This window comes from Antedon mediterranea, chromosome 9 (genome assembly GCF_964355755.1).
Source record: "Antedon mediterranea chromosome 9, ecAntMedi1.1, whole genome shotgun sequence".
Taxonomy (NCBI): Eukaryota; Metazoa; Echinodermata; class Crinoidea; order Comatulida; family Antedonidae; genus Antedon; species Antedon mediterranea.
In genome coordinates this window covers 15588699-15598692 of record NC_092678.1, presented here as the reverse complement: position 1 = coordinate 15598692, position 9994 = coordinate 15588699, and positions in this window count along the sequence as shown.

The window sequence follows — 9994 nt, the reverse complement described above, 5'->3', positions numbered from 1 at the left end:
ACTCAATGAGTCTTGCAAGAGTTGTACCACCCGTCTTGTGAGTCTTTAGGAAAACTATAGTTTGTCTTGGGCTGCATTTTGGAACTTCAATCGTAGGTCTATTGAGAGAGAATAATTGTTTATGATTGTATTCCATGTAGCGCAGACTATTAGTTTATTTAAATAATGAATTAGTGTTGAGTAAACGTTTTGCAACTAGTTTATGTGCAGACAGAACGTTAAAAAGATGGTTCTGCATTTGCTTTTATATAAAAATTATAAGTTTTAATACATTTTTATGCATTTTAATTCCATAAGATCGAAGAAGAAAGTAATATGTAATACAAACATAACTAAAATTGGGAAAATGGAATAGGATACGAAATTGGCATGGATACTTTAAAAATTAAGTATCTACGTACGTTCAAACATTAAGTATCTACGTACGTTTAAACATTAAGTATCTACGTACGTTTAAAAATTAAGCATCTGCGTACGTTTAAAAATTGCATCTGCGTACGTTAACAAATTGCTTCTATGTACGTTTGAAAATGTAGTATCTCCGTACGTTTATAAATTGCTTCTACGTACGTTTACAAATTAAGCATAAGAGTACGTTAAACAAAATTAAGCATCTACTAAGTTCATAGTTAGAGAAGAAGTGGAAGTGACTGTGAAGTGAAAGAAAATATAAAATCTTCAAAACGAAAGAAAATAAAATTATTTCAATTTGTATTCTGATAATTTTCAAAAAGATAGTATTAACATAAAGTACCAGTATGCGTTCCTCAAAGATATCGTTACAAAATATTAGTGCATTTTAGTTATGGACAAAATTTCAAATGTCATAGGTTGTTAAAATTAATGATATACTTATAAAAACCTAAAAAAATAAAAATGAAATGCATCATAGACGTCGTAAACAATAACTCGTATTCATATTTTTTTCGTTTTTTTGACACTGGATATTAATACTTGGAGGCAAATATAAATGTTTTATTGTTCAACATTTTTTAACATTTTGCAATTTCGATCGGTTGGTAAACACTAACTCATATTCATATTGTTTCGTTATTTTGACACTGGACATTAATACTTGGAGGCAAATATAAATGTTTTTAAAAATTGTTGAACATTTATTAACATTTTCAGCAATTTCGGTCGGTTGGTCGGTCAGTTGGTAAACACTAACTCATAATCATATTTTTTTCGTTATTTTGACACTGGATATTATTACTTGGAGGCAAATATAAATGTTTTTAAAAATTGTTGAACATTTTGTAACATTTTCAGCAATTTTGGTCGGTAGGTCGGTCGGTCACTAAACACTAACTCATATTCATATTTTTTCGTTATTTGGACACTTGATACTTGGAGGAAAATATAAATGTTTTTACAAATTGTTGAACATTTTTTAACATTTTCAGCAATTTTGGTCGGTTGGTCGGTCGGTCGGTAAACACTAACTATTAATCATATTTTTTATTTATTTTGCTACCGGGTATTAATACTTGAAGGCAAATATAAATGTTCTAAAACATTTTTCAATGTTTTTTAAACATTTTCAGCAAATGCATATTCATATTTGTTTCGTTATTTTGACACTGGATAATAATACTTGGAGGCAAATATAAATGTTTTTAAAACTTGTTCAACATTTTTTTTAAATTTTTTAGCAATTTCGGTAGGTTGGTCGGTCGGTAAACACTAACTCATATTCATTCACATTTTGTTTTGTTATTTTTGACAGTAGATATTAATACTTCTTGGAGGCAAAATATAAATGTTTCTTTAAAAAAAAATTCAACACAAAATTAAAAAAAAAACATTTAGGGGACAATGTATTTAACTTAATAGCGCTAAGCATTGATTATTATTATCAAAAATATTTTCTTAAAAAGATAATGGTAACAACAGATTTGGTAACCTTTGGCTCGCATTACTAAAACTCTGTCTAAACTATCAAACTAGTTTAACAAAAAATTTTATGTGTCCAAACAAGGCCATATACATAGCTGCAGTCGCGTTTATGTAGTGTTTACCGGCCGACCAATCAACCAACCGACCGACCAAGCGACCGACATATAGTGAGCTGTAGAGTTGTGTTGCATGCGACTAATAATGGTAGTGATATTCCGAAATATGGTAGTGTTATAACGTCATCGTGTCCATATATGGGCACATCACACTGTTTTGTCCCATACATTATGATAGTGTTAACAGACCTTTAAAAAACACCTACTCTGGAAGTACTGTCTAAACACATGTACAATATAATTACATTAGTAATGTTTCGTCCACAACAAATTAAAATAAAATACAATACAATTAGTTAAAGATGTATTGTCCCTTGAAACACAAAAAAATGAAGGTCAAAATATTCTAAATTTAAAGTGGCCATATCAAGTAATATTAAAGTTATTCACTTTAAGTCGAAAATTCGAGCCAAAAACAACAAGTTTACGTAATTAACAGGTAAATTAGTTTGATTACATTTCATCTGGAAAATCGTCACGAGCAAAAGTAAACAAAGATTTCAAACCATTAAGGCTGGTTTCCTGTCGACGTAAGAAGTCGAATTTTGCAACGATTCTTGCGTTTCATACGTTTCTTACGTCTCTTACGAAAGTTGAGAAAAAATTGACGTCGTTGACGTTAGTCAAGATCGTGTCGGGCCGCAGAGAAACATCTGTAGTTATGCTGCTCCCGAAAGTTGAAATTCTGGCTGTGAAACACACGTCGTATGCTTACGTCGATTTTAGTGTTGTTACGAAAGTTGAAATTTTTTTCTTACGTCGGTCGGATTTATGACGTATTTGAAACAACATCTCTGATTGGTGTTTCTTTTTAGAGCGGGTTTTATCATTTTTCGCGCAAAATGTTGAATGTTGTTATTGTAGCCTACCTGTCAGTGCAGCACACCAACATGTTATTTTCAGTAGATAAGCTAGGCCCTAGTATTAGTAAAATACTTAATTAATACTGTACGGTACCGTACTAATAGGAATTGATTTGACCAAATAATCAAACTAGCCTAGGCTAGTAGGCCTATGTATTATTTGTATGAATCAAAATATGAATTAATTATCCTGGCCCTCTAGGCCTAGCCTTAAATAGTTTTCAAAATTAAAAAAAGGCAAATCATTTCGAGATTCCTATTATTAATAGACCTACCCAGGCCCTAGACTAGGCATTGGCCTATTGGCCTATAAGCATATCTAATCGAGCATGAGATAGTACTACCGCAGTAAGATACCCATTATTTACAGGCCTATAATCTATATATAAATTTACGTAAGGGCAAAATTCGGTAAATCGCGCTTTACTTCTAGAATTTTTACTCGATGGTATATAAAGTTGGTTCGTACTTTCGGTACTGATTTTAACCACCTGATGTAACCCTGTTTACTAATTAAATTAAGTTAGATAATTAGTTATTGACGATTAAAACGAATTTAGGTTCAACGATTTGCCCCAAATAGGGGTGTTTTCCGATCGTGGTATACACTGTCTAATAATGGATGTCCATCTTGAAAAATACCCGCCACAAAAATGCGAGGAGGCTTCGCATTTTCCTATCTCCTCCTACGATAATTGTTTTTAATAGCTGAAAACCGGTTGAACAGCTAGAGTACAGCATCATAATGTTGAAGACAGGCCGATTTTCTTTAAAAAATACTATTTTGATTTAATATACGATTATACAAATGTATTGATTTGCGATGAATGGAACATCCCAATCTCTCAGTCTGCCAGAGTTTGGTTTAACACAAGTAGGTAAATTTATGAGCCCTTGGTTTAACACATACGGTAGGTAAATATATGGGCCCTTTGAGAATAAACTTGAACAATACTGTAAATACCTATTATAATTACCTATTTTTGGTCCTCATTTGAATCGAACATTTCTTACTGTGAATGTTCGTACTGTTAGATGTAATATAAAAATATATACAAATAAACTTATTACTGAGATTGTGGATAGGCTCTACTGTTAGATATATAAACACATTATTATATAAAAATAAACTATACTGACAGTTCCTTCTCAACGTTTGTATTAATTAATAATTACCAAAAATATAAACGTCGTAGTGGTGTATCGTGACTATATTTCAATCGATTATGACAGTGACAGTTTTAACAAAGTATTAAATCGCAAATGTTTTACTGTATATATTTAGAGGTATATTATTTATAGGCCTATAAAACATGAAAAAGATATTTCGTTACTGAGTGCATAAAGAATATATTTAAAAATTGTTCCTCTTTGCACCTATCCGCTTTCCCATCCCTCAACCCTAAAACTCCCTGATTAGAACATGATTAGGCTAAAATTATAGTAGTAAATACATACAAATGTTATTGTCCGGCTTTATTTCACTATAAGGACATACACATTACGTCATAACTCTTGTCGCTCATTGGTTGCTTGTTACGATTGCGCTTACGTCTCTTGCGAAAGTTGACTTCAAGTCAACTTTCGTAAGAGACGTAAGAAACGTGACGCAAGGGCGTTCATTCAAGCGTAAGATAAAAAATCCCGGTTTCCTGTAAAATCGGAAGAAAACGTCGTAACGCAACAATTGTTAGGTCATCGGTTTCCTGTAAAATCGTTTGTCGTTACCATTTTTCTTACGTTGCGTCGATTTTATAAATTTTCGATCGTAATCGGTTTCCTGTAAAATCCGCATTTCTTACGACAAATCGACGTAGTCGCAACAAAAGTGATGTTCTTACGTCGACAGGAAACCAGCCTTTAGTACGCATTATGCATATGCTAAATTAGGATTGTATACAATTCATCACGGTTAAGAAGGTTTTTTCACACAGATCACGAGTAAGTTTCATGATTATGCATACAGAGTAGCCAAACAAGCGCGTTTCATTATGGGATATGTTTTGATTGATGAAAACTTTGACTGGAAGTCAAAGTTATTTTTTTAACAAAAAAACGTTTGTATTTCAGTTAAATTATTTTTTTTTTCGAAAAATTTTTGGTGATAGTTAATAACTATTATGATACTTCAAAATGACCCACGTTTTTTCGAAATCTTTTATTTTTTATTTTTTTTGGAATTAGTCAATTCAAAGGGACAATACATCTTTAAAATTATCGTGTTATTGCTATTCAAACTATAATTTTTAGTTTATTCACCCAATTAAAATTATATTTCAAAATGTAGCATTGGCATCTTACCGTTGCGAATTCCATAATCGTGTTGTATTATACATTGGTATTGGTGATGCAAAGGATTCATACTGTGGTGACACATTGTAGAATACGCAGCATAGTATCAGGCACGATGTTAAAACAAAAACGAAGCTCTACAGTGAAAAAGAAATATTCTTACAAAAAACTCTGCTCGATTTTTTACTTACTTAGTTTTAATTACATATTGGTCTTTCTTCAATAAAATATGCTTTTTTATTTATATTCTACTTAATAATTTAAGAAATAATGATTTATTATCAATTATTTTGGTTTGACAATCAGTAGTAGTAGTAGTAGTAGTCTGAAATTCTCTATTAATTATAGCGTATCGGGGATTAAATACATAGATGTTTTGAGGATGTGTATTATGATTGGCTTCAGTTTTTCTTCTCTAGTTGATTTAGCTAATCAATTAAGGAATCAATCAATCACCATTTTTTTCAGAACAAAGTCGTGGCCTATAATGTATAGAACAAATCATATCAATCCTATAACTAAACTATAATACTATGCATATTCCGGGTTGGGGGCCTTACTTCCTAAGGTTGGAGTGACCAACTCATATCCAAAAACACAATTTCTATAAATTGACAAATAAAATCAATAATACCCTGACGGCAATTATACCCGGCCACAATGCTAGCCGGCCGGATTATTATATTTTTCCTATTAGGTTAAGGCAGAAACTATAGAGGGCCTGAATCCATACATGAATATTCATGATGTGACGGCAAGCCCTGAAAATAGTTTTCAAGCGGTAATTGAAAATGATCTGTCTTCGCGCTGCTAGCTGCACAAACACTCACAAATTGAGTGTAAATGAAATTGATTAAGAATTTGACACTAAAATAATATATATGTTTAAAATGTTAGTCTAACATTGTATTTTCAGACATAATATTAACATGAATTATTCCCTCCAGGTGGTACTCGAATACACAGCAATTTCAGCGTAAAAAAGGTGGTTTTTTTTCAAATGTACGTTCCGCAGGAGTGGACTATAATAGTTATGTTCGTTTACAGAAACGAATAGACACGATGAATTATTAATTAATTAATATACCACTTGATACAGTAACACATTTGCAATTTAATACTTTATTAAAACTGTCACTGTCATAGTCGATTGAAATAGCACAGTACATGTAACGATACAGCACTACAACGTTTATATCATCGGAAATCAATACATTTGTATAAACGTATATTAAACTATCAAAATAGTGTTTTTTTAAGAAAATCGGCCTGTCTTCAGCATTATGATGCTGTATTCGAGCTGTTCAACCGGTTTTCAGCCATCAAAAACAATTATCGTATGAGAAGATAGGAAAATGCGAAGCATCCTCGTATTACTGTGTGCGGGTATTTTTCAAGATGGACATCCATTAGACAGTGTATAACATGATCGGAAAACACCGCTATGTGTGGCAAATCGTTGATAACTAATAATTATCGAACTCAATTTAATTAGTAAACAGGGTTACATCAGTTGATAAAATGAGAACCGAAAGTACGAACCAACTTTATATACCATCGAGTAAAAATTCTAGAAGTAACGGACGATTTACCGAATTTTGCCCTTACGTAAATTGATATATACTGTATATGGGAAAATCTTTGAAACTGCTAATGCTGGTTGATATGGTCTAAATGAACATCATGTTCAAAGTTGGCCACAATCGTACATCGGGAAGTGAGTTAATTAGCATAAATTCAAAATGCCCGCTATTTGCAATGTTGAAATTTTAGTTATCATTTAAAATATCATGACGTACCTATGACATCATAAATGGTAAATGTGATGTCATAAAATGTTACATTTTACTTTTTGCTAAAATTTATTTACTATTTCCGCAACTGATTTGTACTCACGAACACATCTTGTTTTGTGTTTCCTACAACGATATCTTTTAGAACTTCATCTCAAATTGGTAAAAGAAAATATAAAAAAATATTGTCTTTGATATTTATACGCCATTTTGTGAAATCACATTATCAATCATATCTGCATAACTCGTCATAAAATATCAATAAAATTCACTATATGTAAAGTTCAGGTGAAGGGTAAAAATATTAGCAAATAAAAACTTACGCGTTCAAAGTCAGGCACGTTAAATTGCTACGTTAAATATTAAAAAAACTCAAAATTACGTTTTGATCAATTTAGAGCATGAATTAGACCATTTGCGTGTTTCAAAAAATTACTACGCAAAAACACGTTTTTGGAAAGTTTAAACTTACATTTATATCTAGCCGCAATGCACTTAGGTGGTCTAAAACCAACCGTTAAGGAGATACGGAACTTCAAAATGGTATAGTAAATAGCAGCCATTTTGAATTTATGATTTTTAATCCACCTCCTGACTTCCGAGTTTGGTAAACCTTGGAAATGATGTTCATTACACCAAGGAGAATGTTAAGTTGTTGTTAGTTGGAGAGACACATCTTACCGGTGACAGCGTTTTGTGTAATGCTTTTGTCTCTCCTCGGCTTCGTGTCTTGTACTTCATATATATATTTCTATGTTTTTGTAATTATTATTTTATGTTTATTGCCGAAATGAATAAAAAAAAAAAAAAACTTTCCTGCAGATCCTAAATTGTTTGCATAGTAGAATGTCATTGTCAAAGCAGTTATAACATGTGTATGACGTCACAACTACCATATGACGTCATAGGTACATCATATGGGAATTTAGATATGCTAATTAGAATGTTTAATATCACATTTATATTTATTTGTAATGCACTTAGTTGGTCTAAATACAACCGTTACAGAGATATGTACTTCAAAATAGCAAATGGCGGCCATTTTGGATTTATTCTTATTAACCCACTTTCCAATGATGTCCGACTTTGGTAAACTTTGAATATGATGTTTATTTGAAAAATGTTTTTCAGACAAAGCAAATTTTGTTTCAATTCAATTTATTCTAGTAGCTTCACCCTACTTTTGACTTATCTGGACTGGACTACAGTAGTAATGTGTAATACATGCATAGTTCTAATACACCGCGCTGTGGTTAACACCCTAGATCACCAAAGGTACTATACTATCAAGTCTACAACTTCTACTTACATAACTTTGCTCTAGCGTTTGGTCAAATAAAGTGGTTTTTTTTTCTTTATAAAATTAACAGAATTTCTTTATTATGCAGTTTTTATTTCATCATGTTTATTGACACAAAGAGCATATTTTCTATTTGTAAACACATTTAACATATTATTGTTTGTAAGGTTATAGTGTGCTTTAGTTAGTTTGGAGACATAGAGACATAAAAAAGCCCAGTGCCATTATTGCTTTATATTGTCACTTTTTGTGTCGTGTCTGTTTTCGAATCTTAGGTAAACCGTATTAGACAGACTTTGCCTTAAGCCTTTTTGTCCATGCAAATGAGTTCCAAGGCAAAGATTTCTCCTATCGTGATACTTATGTTTGTTTGATAATGTAGCCTCTAAGATAGGCCTAAAACTGTTCCTTCTGAGATACTAAGCTTGGCACTGTTGCTGCGGATGGATTGTTTTAGTTTCATTTCATCGTTCAACGAAGAACTGAAGCTACGTTTAATTTGAAACCTATATATATATATAAATCCGATTATCCCTAAATCTGGAAAAATAAATACGGTTATTAAACCATTGACGACACATCATACCATCAGCAACTCTTGACATCAGGGGTATAAAGTACGTCAAATAGGCAGGGCAACCACCGTATGCATATAGTTATGGGTAAAAATCGCGTGCTAGGCTACATATGCGTCTCGACGTACTATACCCGATTGTATTTCACACGTTTAAGATTTATTCGTTGAAAATTAAGTTGTTAAACGCGGCAAAGATAACACTTTACCACCATAACTTAAACATAGATTAAGAAAAGAAAATTCAAACAGAGTTTTAGTATAACGACTTCATAAAAACGACAAAAAAAGTAAACATTTTGGCCAGGCTTAGGGTAGATGCGCCGATGAAACTGGCTAGCTACACATTATAGCTCTCCAACCGAATCTAAATTATTTTTTCTAAATAATAATATGAATTCAACCGTGTTCGTATATGTAAAATGTAAATGCGTATAAGTGAGATAGATTGCTCTAATATGACTAGTATGTCGTTCACGTTACAAAGCAAACCACCAGAACCATAGTGCTCAGCCTGAGTAAAAAAAGGTATTCTGATGAATAAAAAGGAAGCTACATTACCTTGAATAGATTCATAATTTCCACAATATAATATGATTTCACCGTGTTTAAAAAGTGAGTACAAAGAATATAAACCTCCTAAGCCTACTATTACGTGTCACGAATACAATTTATAATACAATTATACTGTAAATCAAATATATAAGTCTTCACATTATGCAGACGTGCTTTAACAAACACACCTTCGAGTTTTATGAAAATCGTAATGGTAGGTTGCAACCGCAAATGTACAAAACGCCAGCTAATGTCAAAACAGCCGAATGTAGAACAATTCACCGGTAATGTAGTAAAACCTTCAGCTAATGTAGAAACACCAACAGCTTATGTAGTAATAAATGCAAAATCAACACGAGCTATTGTAGAATTGTCAACAGCTAATGTAGTAACGAATAGTGCCTCCCAGCTAATGTAGTTGCTATCGCTAGCTAATATTATATATTTGTCTGAATCATGTACAATTGCATCTTGTTACTTAGCTATCAGTCTCTCTCATAATCGATCACCTCTCTTAAGACCACACCTCTCGTAAGTGACAACTTCTTTTAGAGGACTACGATCTCTCTTTAGGGACCGCTTCTCATAATCAACCATCTCCT